Source organism: Dermacentor andersoni, chromosome 6 (genome assembly GCF_023375885.2).
Source record: "Dermacentor andersoni chromosome 6, qqDerAnde1_hic_scaffold, whole genome shotgun sequence".
Taxonomy (NCBI): domain Eukaryota; kingdom Metazoa; phylum Arthropoda; class Arachnida; order Ixodida; family Ixodidae; genus Dermacentor; species Dermacentor andersoni.
In genome coordinates this window covers 126687075-126702196 of record NC_092819.1, presented here as the reverse complement: position 1 = coordinate 126702196, position 15122 = coordinate 126687075, and positions in this window count along the sequence as shown.

Genomic DNA, 15122 nt, shown 5'->3' with positions numbered 1-15122 from the left:
TGGCATTTTTTTAAATTCGCACTATTTCTCCTCGTTATGCCGCGGATCTTCCTTTCTTCCTTGCATAGTTTAATCTATATTTGTGTGGACATTTGTACTGTAGAAGGAAGAAATACGTGTCGGAAAAAACAGCACATCCCAAGCGCGCAATCTGCGCAATGAGAATATTCGCATAACACATATATGTGCAAGTAATAACAATGTCTTCTGTAATTGCTGGGACTCATGCATTTCAGCTCATTCGCTCGCCAATTACTTTGATATAATTGACTAGGCTGAGAAGCACCGGAAGTGGCTAACAAGGACCAGTGCATGTTGCATGACAGTAATGCATTCTATGGATATTTATTTAGCCATATCCAGCTTTAGTGGACACGTACCAACTAGCGCCCCAAGCGGCCCCGGCACGAAGCTAGCGCGTTTTCAATGGAACGAGCGAGTTTTTCGCGAATAACAAAAGCTGCAGGTCGATTATCGAAAAACGCAGGCGACAGACGTGTTCTGCAAGACAATCCACACGATCCAAATGGAGTGATCACGCTATGGCACGTAAGAAGTTTGTTCCCACAGCGGTTAAAGGTTTAGCAATGGAAGCCTATGGAAACGACGAAAATTTGTACTCGATTTTCGAGGCACGAACGGTGCCTGTAATTAACCTACGACGTCTATCGTAATACGCAGTGCAGCGTATGTAGTCCAGAGACTCAGCTTTCGATTGATGCCTATCTCGACTCACCACACATGGCGCAACACTGTTCCCAAAAGCGTTTTTTGTAACACTGTCATGAAAATTCACGTGGTATCTATATAAACATGAGCGTACCACTGCGCGAAGCCTCGGAAGCCGTGGCTGAGTGGTAGAATCGCGCGCACTTGTCGTCTCCCGTCGCGGTTGCCGTGGTTTGATTACCGCTTCGCACTTTTTTTTAAGCCGCATAGGGCCTAGTTTTATAGTCTGTCACTAGATGGCAGGAACACAAAATCCAATATTTCCTTTCGGTTCTGGTTTTGCAGCGGCGCAGTTTTTTTTTTTTTTTTTAAAGCCGCATAGGACTTAGTTTTACAGTCTCCCACCAGATGGCAGAAACACAAAACTTATGATTTGCTTTCGGTTCTGGTTTTCCAGTGGTTCTCTTGAAATATTATGTTTTGTATTTTTCCTTCCTAATCATAGCAGTGTCGTGTTCATTAGTTAGGTCATCGCATTTATGAATATTTTATTCATTGGACATCATAACTAGAAGCTTGCGCATAGCTTTGTGCTATGCAAAAAATAAAAAAAAAAACTTTCGTGTTTTGTAGCGTGGAACCTGGGAGAACAAAATGGCCATTCTTTTTGCGTTCTTCTGGAAGGTCCGTTTTCTTCGACTTTCGCCTGTCCTTAATGGCACATACTCCGAGCGAATGAGGTTCACCTGGGCCACAATGCCACCCGGTGGCCAGTGCCATTCCTATGCAACATTCGTGTGGAACAAAGTGTCTGCTAAGCTGAGTCGCTGCCCGAACGTTAATTATTTCTAAAGATTCATCCAATTAAGAAACGCACCAACTAGGAGAAGATGTGCAGCATGTGGATTAATAGCTACTGGTAATGTGTTCCCTACAGCCAAGTGGTATGAATCCGTAGGTGTGGCCGTAACAAAATATTTGAATAAATGTCCCGTGCTGTGTCTGCCCCGGTCGCTCTACAGAGAAGCTAGCTTAGTTAGCCGTCAGTATTTAGGATCAACTTATGGCGTCGCTCGTTCGGTGCAGTTGCTTTTAATGCGAAGCATTCTTTGGTGAGTGCCCCAGCGATCTGGTAGCAAAATCGTGCGAAATCGTGTCTGTAACGCCAAAGAACTTGACGCATTTCCCATATGAATAGATAGGTCTTTATAAAAAAGGTTGGGATGGTCAACTTGAAATTGGAAGTGGCATCAGCATAAATTAGGGCGTGATACAGGGATTGGTCAAGTTGAATTTGGTAGTGATATGGGAGCGGCCCAACCTAAATTTGGGGTGAAATGGTAATGAGCCAAACTGAATTTGAGGCTGATATGGCTGTGGCTCAACCTAAATTTGAGGTGATATAGGGGTGGGTAAGCCTAAGTTTGGGGGAATATGGGGGGTGGGCCAGCCTAGATTTGGGGAGGATACTGGGGGGGGGAGAACCTAAATTTGGGAGCGATATGGGGGGTGGGCCACCCTAACCATGGGGCTGATATGGGGCTGGGCGAAGCTGAATCGGGGGTCATATGGGGATGGGCTAACCTAAATGTGGGAGTGATTTGCGGTGGGCCATCCTAAATTTGAGGTGATAGAGGGGTGGGCTAGGCTAAGTTTGGGGCTGATATGGGGGTGGGCCAACCTGGATTTGGGTATGATATGGGGGTGGGTCAACCTAAATTTGGGGGTGACATGGGGACGGGCTAACCTAACCATGGGGGAGATGCGCGGCTGGGCCAAGCTGAATTGGAGGGTGATATATGGGTGGACTAACCTTAATTGGTGGGTGATTTGCGGTGGGCCATCCTAAATTTGAGGTGATCGAGGGGTGGGCCAGCGTTAGTTTCGGGTGGATATCGGGGTGGGCCAACCTCGAGTTGCAGGTGGTATTGGAGTGGGCCAACCTAAATTTGGTAGTGTTGTGGAGGCGGGCCAATCTGTATTTGGGGGTGATATGGGGTTGGTCCTACCTAAATGTGAGGGCAATCTCGGGGTCGGCCAATCTGAATTTGGGGACGATATGGGGGTGGGCCAACCTAAATTTTGGGGTGCATCGACTCGAAATTTGGAGGACGATTTATGGAAATTCGTGCGTGGACCAACTTGAAAATTAGGGGTGGCCCAATTGAAATTCGGGGTTGAGCCAACTTGAAGTTTAAGGCTGGGCGAAAAGAAAATCGCGCGTGGCCGACTTTAAATTTGAGGGTGGGCCAATTTAAATTTGAGGGTGTGCCAACTTGAAATTTGGGGGTGGGCCTACTTAATGTTTGGGGTGGGCCAATTGAAATTTGGGGGCCTGTTTACGAATAGTTAAACAACACCAGGGGTGTTTCTGCATATTTTTCACCATTGCAAAGTACGTATATTAATAATTGTTACCAATACCCCTCAAGGTGAGCTACCACTCGAGCCTTCACAGCCCACTGAGGTAATAATGTCACAGGAGTGCTCTCATCGTGACGACTGCGACGTTCAATGTGGAGATCCACAAAAACAAATCGCAGACCGAGCTGACCATTTTCACAGCAATGCCATCGCTAACACTACTCGCTCGTGCTAGACGCAACACAAGCTTACAACGATCATAATTCAACTTTCAATCGCACGCTAGTCGACACGTTCTCAGTGCACAATTTCGTCAATCATCTTGATCGGAACCATGATGGATGTTTTACTGTTATGTTGGGTCGCTTTTCACGAAAGCCTTCTCCCACAAAGAGAATGCATTCTTGAGATTGACAAGGCAAGCTAGTATATAATTCATACGAAGCAAATGTATAAAGGGTTATATTGATTTTTCAAAACATATGTATAGGTAAATAAGATTTCAGATGGTATTATTTCGGCCGGGCATGACAACGATTTCTTCCCGGCGGTCACAGTGTTTTGACCGAAAACCTAATCATTTTGCTCAAGCGCGTTGCCCCAATACTACATGTGTCGAATGTACAAAAGTGCGGTGCGTGGTCACAGCTTCAAAGCCAGTCTATTTTGTGTAATGTTGTTGATATTGTAGTAATGTGGAGTTTTCCTCTGCATAAGAGCACAAAACGAAAAAAAAATATTACAGATAGTAGCTGAGCGCAAAGTACATTGGAAGATCTGAAACCAGCGATTATTTTTAATTTGCGGGTTGGTCTTCTCTGCTGGTAGATCGCTGTCCCATCAGTTCAATGAAATTTGTTTGTGTGCAACTGCAGCAAAAACAAAGATACTACCATTTCATTGCGAGGACCTTTATGCCCACACACAGAAGGACACCAGATAATTGACACTATCGGTTTATAAAGTGATATTGTTTTGCTAATTTCAGTGTAGCGTGGTGTCTGCGAACGGAGTATTTTCTTAGTATCAGTCCAGTGTTAGCAGTGAGAAGCAGTTCGGTCTATCATCCCCATGAGGCCATACTAGCCATTGTAGCGCTTTACTCTAGGCCAAGCGCTAAAAACTTGGTGTGCTTTGTCCTTTCCGCAGGTCGTCCATCCATTCTGTTATGGTGGCCATCAATGTGTCCGTCAGGCCTCCTCCTCATTTTAGCTTCGCCATCGCGAGAGCGCACAGAGAAAGGAAGCTTTCTTCACAATGAGCCCCAGCGGGGTTCCACCACTCGGAACTGCTGCAATTTGCATTAAGTGGCTGGGCATGCTAACTACATCCTTAGTTTCACAATGCTAGCTAGCGCGCGCAGAAAAAGTAGAGCTGTGGTCGCTATCACTACCACGAACCCATGTCAATGCAGATGTAAGTACATGGAGGGGCTGGGCATGCTAACTTCTGCGCTACGACCTGCCGCCACCACCTCAGATTTTCTATGCATACCTGCTTCTTGTTTCTATCGCACACGTATGCAGGACAACCGCGGATAAGTAATTGGATTGGATTGTGAAAACGTTCATTGAGCCTGCAGCAAAGCGCGAAGGTGCGCTTCAGACTTGGCCTACGTCGTCATCGTGGCGGGTGCTCAGCGAGGTTCCCCGCTCGCCGTTGCCGGCTCGCCAGGCTCCTGCCTAGCCAGCGCCTCGATGACGTGCTGGACGGCCTGTAGTTGTTTTTCTTGGTCTTCGCTCCACGTTGCTTCCTCAAGCTGCGGCGGTATACGTCCTGAGTTAGCTTGGCTTGGATGTTTGTAGCAATCCTATAGCATGTGCTCGAATGTGGCCTTCTCCCTGCAGCACGCTCTGCACTTTTCATGGGGGTGCGATTCTGGGTACATCCTGTGCAATAGCGCTGGGCTTGGAAGCGTTATTTTTGTAGTTGTCTGAACAGCACGGCCTGCGACCTGCTCAGCCCTTTGCAGGGCGGCGGGAGAAGTCTGCGGGCCAGCCGAAAGCCTTGGTCAGTTCGTTATAGGTGGTCGTCCGGTCTCTGGCGCTGAAACACAGCGGGCAGCCGTTGCCTTGGGCGCGGTCGGTTAATCCTCGTGCTCTGGCGTGTGCCGTTTCGTTGCGATCGGCATGCTTCTCCGACGCTTGTCCTGCGTGCACCGGGAACCACTTGATTGGAGTCCTCTTGTCGCGGTATGCCTATCGGAGCAGGACGCGTGAGACCGTTGGGTTAATTCTTCCTTTGGCTTAGTTCCTCACCGCTTGTCTGGAGTCACTGAGGATCATGTGGCATTCTCGGTCTACGATGGCCAGGGCGATGGCTATTTCTTCTGCTTCCTCCACTTGCTTGCTCGATGTGCTGGCGGTCACCCGCACGTTGCCTCCGGAGTTGATCACCGCGATCGCGAAGCAGTTGCGGCCGGCATATTCGGCTGCATCCACGTATCTGGCATCGGTGTCTTCCGCGTGCAGACCCGTCAGTGCCTCGGCTCTAGCGCGTCTTCTGCCTTCGTTGAATTCCGGGTGCATGTTCCTCGGCAAGGGGTCAACCCGCACGTTCCATCGTACGTGGTCGGGGACGGGGCATTTTGGTCCCTGCTGTTCGTGATAACCGATGCCTAGACTGCACAGGATCTTTCTGCCGGCCTTTGATGATGGCAATCTTTCCAACTGAGCGGCTCTGCGCTTCGGCGAAGTCGTCGAGCGTGTTGTGTATGCCCAGATGGAGGAGACGTTTCGTGTTGGTAGTTTCAGGTAGACCGAGGCGTGTCTTGTAAGCCCTCCGGATTAGGATGTCTAGCTTGTTCTTTTCGCTTTTCACCCACTTGTGGAAGGCTGCCACGTACACTGGCAGAGTACGAAGGAGTGTATAAGTCTGATGAGGTTTTCCTCCTTCATGCCTTCCTTCTTGGTGGTAACGCGCTTGAGCAGTCTGGTCGCGTTGGCCGTCTTTCCCGTGATGCGGGTGACGATGTCTCCGTTCGTGCCGAGTGGTTCGATGCTCATGCCCAGGACTCGGATCTTGCTGACCGTCGGTATTGTGCTACCATCCCTGGTGCGGATCTTAATCTTTTCTTGTTCCCGTTGCTTCTTGATTCTGTGCGTTTTGATCCGTTGGTAAAGCAGGAGCTCCGACTTACTTGGGGAGCAACGCAGTCCCGTACCTTCCAGGCTTTCTTCCATCGTGTCGACGGCCGTCTGCAGTGTGAATTCTATGCAGGCATCACTGCCCCCGTCCACCCACAGCGTAATGTCGTCCGCGTATATCGTGTGCTTCAGTCCTTCAAGCTGGCATAGTCTATTGGCAACTTCAATCATAACAAGGTTAAATAGCATGGGTGAGATGACGGAGCCTTGCGGAGTGCCCTGGCTCCCTAATCTCTTCTCGTCCGTCTTCAGGTCACCGGCTCTGAGTTCCGTCGTTCTGCCGGTGAGGAAGCATTTGAGATATTCGTACGACCTCTCGCCTAGGTTTAGATGCGATACCTGCGCGAGGATGGCAGAGTGCGTCACTTTGTCGAAGGCGCTTTCTAGGTGGAGCCCGAGGACGGCTTTGGTGTCCCTGGTTTCGCCGTCGATGACCTGATGTTTGGTAAGTAAAAAATCTCAGTGCCCTCCCACTCTGTGAAGAAAGATGACCAGCAAAGCTGTGTATGTGGGCCCCTTAATGGCGAACTGCACCCCCGCCGTATGTCGGCACCGCATTGCACTGTCTCCGGGATCTTTTTTAGAAGAAGAAGAAGAATTTTATTTATTCACTCAAGAAAATAAAATGACAGTAACAAGATATACAGAAGGAGGTCCCAAAGCGCAAGGCTGTAGGGGGACCTCCTGTTCTAATTAGAAAGATCAAAACAAGTTAGGTTACAGCAAACGCAGCAAAGTTTTAAAGTTGTCTACAAATAATTACACATGACAGCAAAAGAACCGAAGCATATAATAGTACAAAGAATGGCGTTATGAACAAATAAAAGTAACAAAACAATTCAGGTTAATGCAAATACAGCAAAGAGGTAGAATTGTTAACATGTATTAATGCAAGAAAACAAGTCAACTGAAGACATGGCATAACACTGTACAGAATTACATCATGTACTGAATTAAAAACAAAACAAAACGTGGGAAGGGAAATGTAGCCTATGAGGCAGTGTTCTAACAATAACTGACACAAGGAAACAAGTGGACAGACATGATGAAATGTTGGTGAAATGGTGAAATGTGAAATGTTAAAGAGATATAATGGTTTACCCATTATGAAGCAAACAGCACATGTTAAATTACATTACAGCATTCACAAGTTAAGTAAATATGAAAATAAATGCTTTTTAAAGCTGCCTATACTAGGAAACAGCTTTATGTCCGTTGGAATACAGTTCCAGTAAGACATCGCTGTGAACGAAGAAGTGAATTTGCCAAAATTAATTCTGATTTTGGGTTATCAAAAGTTGTTAGCTAATGTAAATCGAGTATTATTATGATAAGTTGTTCAGTGTTAAAGATCGGCCCACGTATGGGGAGTGCTTAATGCCTGCTTCACCTCCGCCGCTGGTCGGCCTGGCATGGCGTTACATTCGGGATCAGCCCACGTATGGGGAGAGCTGAACGCTTGCTGCACCTCTGCTGCGGGCCAGGCCGGCATTACGCTATCTTCGGGATTTTGCTCTATACGCGCACCAGATAGTGCGGAAAGTAGCCCGTCAGAGGAACCTTTAGCTTTAGTGGTCCTATCTAAATACATGTAAAAGGAGAATTCGTTTTGCTCCATAACCACTGCATCAAATTTTACAAAGTTTGTTGCACTTAAAAGAAATACTTAAAATCTAGTGACTGTTGGTTTAAAATTTTTTATTTAGGTGATCATTTGTTCTTTTTCGAAATTGTCAAAAATCGCAAATTTTCAGAAAACGAAACCAAGTTTACAACTCTGTCTTTCGGCAATGAAAACTGATATCACAGTTCTGTACATTGCATGTAACAGCACGTCTAAAGCGGACAAAATTGATATAGTACGCATGAATCTAAAAAAATTATAATGTGGAAATACAGCTTTTCCACAACCCTTGTTCACAACGTAACGACTTTACGTAAGATATAAATCGGCATATTGGATTTGTCCGCTTTGAATTGTCTAAAGGATGCTGTTTACAGAACCGCGATATCAGTTCTTGATGCGGGGTTATTAATTTGTAAACTTCGTGCTTCTGTATTTTTCGCACTTTCGAATTTTTGAGAATATTTTACCAGAATTAAAACCCGAAATAGAAATTCCGCTTCCAATAGTCACTAGAATTTACCTTTCTCTCCCGAACCCAACAAAATTGATTCAAATCGCCCCAGGGATTATCTCAGAAAATCGTTTCGGCGTTTTACTTCTACGTGAATAGGTCGCGTCGGAGTTGGGCCCGAGTTTAAGCATACTCTTAACGACTTCGTTGTAAAAAAAAAGGAATAAATGAATAAAAGAAAAAAAAAGCCTCAGCCGTCAATATCGTCGCCTCAGATTTTGTCATGATGGCACCGCCACCATCGGCACGGCTCCGTGAGCAGCTACCAAGCTGTTCACTTCCGTTATCTTCCTACCCTCGGCGGCAGCGCATTGTCTTGATGCCAACGACACGCTAAATCTGCCCCATCATTCCGTCATGCATTGCTTCCGCGACCAAGCAAGCTTTCGGCGGCACACGTTCACTGCCGTATTGACACTAAAACTTTAAAATGCTTGCCTTCGAGAAAGCAGCATGAATAAAAATGGAACGCGATTATGTGGCCATGGGGAACATGTTCACGAGGCCATACTATTGATGACAGCACCACAAAAGGCTAGATGTGGTCAGGTTGACTTTACAGGTCTGGAAGAAATGATTGACGGGCTAGTTGCTTCATTATCACATAAAGAACAGTGCTTAAAGTTAGCGCAGTTTGTGTGTGCTTCCTCCTTTGTGTGCCGTCGTGAAGTTCTGATCTTTCTGTGACTTTACAGATGTTCTTTTTCTGCGTCAGTTACGTCTTCCAAGAGTGTTTACTTGGAAAATTTTTGTTCGCATGGCTCTTACAGAAGCATGTTTAGTCGAAATTTGTTCGCTTGGCTGCATAATCTCGAGGACGGGCTCCAAACTGCTCATTTTCTTTAGCCACATAAGAACCATTACTGAAAATTTAATTAACGTAGCTCTGTTAATTACGCCAACAACTTCTCAACTTACTCCGCATCTAGAGGTTACCAATCTGAACACTTGAATGATAAAATGATGTTAACATTGTTTGTATCGTTCGAATAGTTTTGTTTGGTGCAGTTAAAAGGAGCCGGCATATTGATGGTGCTGTAGACTTCTTATAAAGTAAGTGTGAAAGCTTGGACTGGTTATCTTGGCACAAATCAACTTCATGAGCTTAAGCACATGTGCCCAACCTTGCACGACTGCCTTTACAACCGATTCTCATACATTATACAAGAAGAACCTCAGCGCTACGGTACATCCCACAAGGTGTGCGAGAACATTGTGCGCGCTCCCGATTAGGTTTCTGAGCGTTGGTGGCATCAGACTCGGTTTCCTGGCATCATAAGGAATAAAAACAGCTTCCTGGAGGAACGCATTGGGTACATTTTCAGCACTTTGTAACATATGGATCAGCACGGATGTGTACGTTAGAACGAAAAGTACTGAAATATTAAGGTGAGGGTTTCGCTGCATGTATTTTGGCTGTCTAATGTTAAGATCCAAAAAAAAAATGCTTTCATTTTGTGACTATTATTGCTGACATGAAATATGAGCTCCGACACAGTACCCATGGTGGAACTGGCCCCTGGACTACAGGGCTACATTGAACCACGATATGCTGGTTTGATAAATACCAGTAATTGTAAAGTGGCTCGCTCTTGAATTTCCTGTATGTCGATCGGCGCCGCTGTGCAGTGTTGGGGGCCCTTTCTATACCACCAGGACTATGTTTCAGCTAATATTGAAAGCAACTGTATTCTTTCTATTAAAGGGGGGGGGGGGGAGCTTTTTTTAGCGTCTAACCACAGTTCCAAAGTTATCAGTTAGCTCAAGATGCGCCTGCATGTGTTTCTAATATCCAGTATGCTGGCACGGATTCAATAGCGAAAGAGCGTTATCTTATCAGATTGCGCGCGTGAAGCGAATACTGGCGCACATTCTCCATCACATTTTCCGACCCGAGATTGCGCTGCGATGTACGAGCATTCCAATCTGACGAACCGACGCCTTGATCCGTAGATCGGAATCAGAGGAAGCACTTTGCGCGCAGCCATCGTTATCTTTGAGTGCTATTTTCTTTTCCAGCGCAAGCTCATCTTATAATGAGTAACATTCGTGACTGACTCTTTTGGAAATGTTTTGTTCTTGACATTACTACAACGTCAGAGTATCGAGGTGCTCCATCTTCATCGAGTGAATACTGGGGAACGGACTAGGCCTTTTCTTGCGTCTGCGTTTACACATTTACCGCACCAATTTATTTTCTATAACTTACGTTTTAATTTAGGGGGCTGTAAAGCACAGCAACCTTTTATTAACAGGATGTTTTAATAACACAGAAAATTTAAATGCTTATTAGTCGGCTTTCACCTCATGGTAAGGATTTTCAATAAAGATATACTTACGATAATTAAAACCCTATTCGTTTGACAACGTTTTTTCTGAGTTAGTTCCCCTTTGCAAGGTGATACAGACTTGCAGATTGTTCGTATCGGGGACCCTCGACATATGTCCAACCGCCAAACAAAGGGTTATTCCGAATGTTTCATTTCAAGAAGGCGTGTTACCCTTCTGTCTTTCATTCCCGCTCGCAAACACGCATAAGACGAAAGTGCTGCGTGAAGAGCGTCGTTAGTCCATGCCAACTAGCTACCGTAACTCACCTCGTCTATATCGCTGTCATGTAGGCTTGGATAAGAAATATATATATATATATTAAATCGACGCATCACGAACCCAGAAAGAGCTGCCCGCGACCAGCGCAGCTAGGTTTCTTTCATTCCGTACTTCGTCGTAGTGGCTAATAGTAGCTCACGAAGCAGAGCACTGAGTGTGAATATGGCAGAGAAGCTGTTCTATATACTGTCTCGTCACCCACTGAAAAGTGCCCGCCGTGCTACTGGCCATTCCTAGAATATTGTATATGTGACGCCCAGCCATTTGCAACACAGCAACTTTGTTTTGCGATGGGAGAGTCCAGGTGATAGACAGGGTGGTTATGGAGATAAAGACACGCTATTTTCTGCAGTAACTCAGGAATGCATGAATGAATGCCTTCATTTATTGAGAAAAGGGAGGAGCAAGCATCAGTGGAAGCACGTCTCAGCAGATTGGGAAAGAAGCGGGGGACAAAGAGGAAAAGCTGGGGCCCGGGTGGCAGGCTAAGTCGCAGCTTAGGGATGAGAGAATATAAGCAAGAGTTGGCGAAACCAGTGGAATTCCAGTGTAGATGTGTGATGTGCCGAGTAAATAATTGGAGTCACCGCCCAGCATCCGTCCTTTGCGGCAGTATAAGCTCCCGCCGTTCTTGTTGACAAACCTTTACTGAAAACCAATCTTCGCACTTACTTATTCATCGGCCATGCCTTGCCACGTATTCCTTAGTGGCAGGGTCTGTGGATTACAACTACGCTGTCCCGACAAGTTACGACCATAACGTGACGCTTGCGGTTACGGATGCCATACTCGTGACTCTTACTATACTACTACTATGCTGCGCGAATACTATATAGATGAGTTTATTGCACAAGTTAGTGAACAGGCATTTTAGAACCGCGTTTTTCGCCTCACATACGCTTAACGTAAGCACCAATGCAGCATGTTACGGTGCGCGTCCCTTCAAGACAGAGATGCGAACGCAAACATAAGAACGCGTTAGAAGACAGGGTCTTGGGCCTCGTGCCAAACATATCCAAGCCAACAATATGTTAACAATCATGCCGTCGTTTCTATGCAAAGAGGTTATGTATTTAAACTTCTGGAGTGACAGTCCAATCCGCCACCTACGGGAGCGCGTGAAGCTGCCGAGGGCCACATTGTAAAAGGAAAAGGAGCGCGGCCACAGTACGTAGCTGCGGTATACGTGCGACGCAACCTGTGCTTGCGGTTCTGCGATGAAAAAATAAAATGAAACCCCTTTAGGAAGTATAACAGTCCGCCATTGTGTGTCGCAATGTTCAAAAATAAAATGTAATGGTGGTGGGTGCCTTGCGTTCTGTGTACAATATGTTGCGAGAACTGAAAAACTGTCGTTTCCTGTATTCATCATTCAGTAACCTGCCGCGTGCATCGGCATTGTGATGCCCTTTCGTCGATACGTGGTGCCGGCCGGTATTGACACAACGACATGACCTCGAAATATGCCTCCTTATGCCATTTCCTAAAAAAATTACTATTCGTGTAAATGAGCGTTTTTGGTTGAAACAAAGAAAAAAAGAAAAAAATATTCAACGGTAGGTCAAATTTTTGTCCGGCATTTCAGTTCTACCTAAAAAGAGTCGGTGAAAGCAAATTTACAATAAAGCTAAGGCCACCCACAATCTGCACGCAGACGCAAGCCTACATGCGCCCCAATTAGAATAACCTGCCAAAGTTAATATCACGTGCCAGCTTGCGGCTCAAGCAATCTTTTTTTTTTCGTTTCTGCATCCGTTCTGCCTGCGTCTGCGGCAAAAACGTGAAGTGGGAAGGCAGATAGATAAACAGAAATTGGTGGAGGCAGGTGGTGGCGTAATGGTTAGCGTGCCCATTTCTCAAATGCAAGATGGAGCATTTGGGAGATCGGCTCGAATCCCGGTGGCTTTTTTGTGAAGACAGCTTTCTGTGCTCTCTGGTGACTGCGAAGCTCAGAATGAGGCGGTAGCCTGACGACAACGGTCGCCGTCAACGTAACAGAATAAGCGGTCGTGCAAGGACACGCCTAAAGCCGAAAGCACATTCAGAGGAAATACACTATGCTCTTGCGGAAAAAAAAAAAACGTGATGAGTAACAAGCGGTGTTGTTGAGCGAGGCTGTAGACGGATAATGTCACCATAGACAGGACCACGCTCCAATCCCGGTGCTCAGCGGAAATATACATAGACAGCGTGTCAACTAGCGTGTAATTGATACTTCATTAAGGTCGTTGCGTGTTTGTGTTGTGTCTAGCAGGAGCGAGTAGTGTAAGAGAAGACACTGTAAAGAAGGCGGTGAGCGAAGTCCGCAAAAGTAATTGAGGATAGCCATATTGAACGTCGACGCCATGTTGAATAAAGCCTGCGACTTCAGTTGCTCAGCCGCCAGAAAGGCTTGAGTCGTAGCATACCGCTGGGCGTATTTGGTAACCACAGCGATAAACACACATTTTGCGGAAGTAAACAGAGGAAAGGGACGTAGTGAGTTGGCCGCCCTTTTCGAGCTCTGGCATAGTTTGAAAAATGAATGTGGCGAAGTATGACGCACAAAATAGTATACTGACACGTGTACTTATCTTTATAGGGCGACCGCGTTTCGCCGCCTAACAAATGTAATCGCGCAGCGCGGGACGCGCCTGCATGTATCCGACGTTTCTGGAAAGTTATCGATGCTTCTACCCGGTTGTCTGTTGTCGCCGAACCTTGTGTTATCTGATTTCATCGCGTGACGCGAATGGTGTAGATCTTTGTGGAAGGCACGCGGGTCCGAACGATTAGTCTGGAACATTCGATGACTGCTGTATAAAAGCCGACGCCCTTGACCCACTGATCAGATTTTCGACGATCGCCGAGCGTGTTCGCCGCTATCGTTGTGCTATAAGTGTAGCCTGTTTTGTGGGCACAGGTTCGCCCAATAAAAGCTAGTTTTTGCCTTTCACAGTATTGCTACTGTGTTCTTTGACGTCACGACCACGTGACAATATGTCAACCCAAATGAATCAGTGTGGTCATACTTGCGCGACACGCCATCGTGGCCTGCCACCCGGACATCATGAACTTGCAGTGATGGGAGTTTTCATTGGGTACTTGAGAATAAAAACGAGCACATAAGAGACGTCCGAGGGACATTTCTAGGGTATAAGAGCACATCGACCCCCCCCCCCCCCCACAAAAAAAAAAAAAAAATCCCGAATATAAGCTTACGAATATGGACGTCATAAGATCGAGCACTACGGCGCTTGTTGATTTTGTTTAGGATCACCTCAGCATTTCATTCAGCATTTATTTCTGAGAAAAAGAGTTGAAGGCCCGTTTATTTGCATCACAATGGCAGGCGTAATCAGGAAAACATTGACAGCATTTCATTAGAGAGTGCCTCTCTACTCTGTGGAGATTACGTATGACAATGACAACAAACACAGAAAGCTTTGCTTACATCGATTCGCACATACATGGGATTCGCATAATGTTTTCACTGTCAATTTAAATGCTTAGGAATGGCGCTCATTAACGCAATATTTCCATTCACAGTGAGCAAAAGCGGCTGTCGTATCCACAGTAGAATTGATTTAATTGGCTTTAATCCCGTGGACACTATATCGTTGCCAACTTCCGTGGGATTGGAGTCGTCAAAATGGGATACAGTTGACAGGGTTGATGAACGGCAAGAAGGCAGAAGCTTGCAAAAGACCTCAGGGATATAAAATGACTTTTTGAGCAGCTTGGTCAAGGGGGCCACGCAATGGTTTCCACGTCTATTAAATATCCTCCAAAATATGAACAGGGGCCGACAATAACGCAGGCATTTCGGGAAAGGTGAAACAGCTGGAAATTTCAGGACAGCATTAGCCTAAATATAAAAGATGACTTAAAAATAAGAAACCATAACGTTGACAGGGTGGCCAAACTTTGGCGCAAATGAATTGGCTGTTCAAGCAGTTCAGTTGAAACGCAATGGTGCGAAATAAGGCGAGAATGTCGGGAAGTGTTGAACAAAGGTCAAGTAGGTCCTGTGGCCGACGCCAGCGCTCGGCAGCTGTCAAGCGACTGCACGTATTAGCGAGATGCCTGGCCGTCAGTAGTTACAGTACGATTCGGGTTTGAAATATTGGACGCGGACTCCATCACATTGAATACAGTGCATTCTACGGTGTCATTCTTCGACAGATGGTACCGATTCTCGCGCAATGAGGATGGG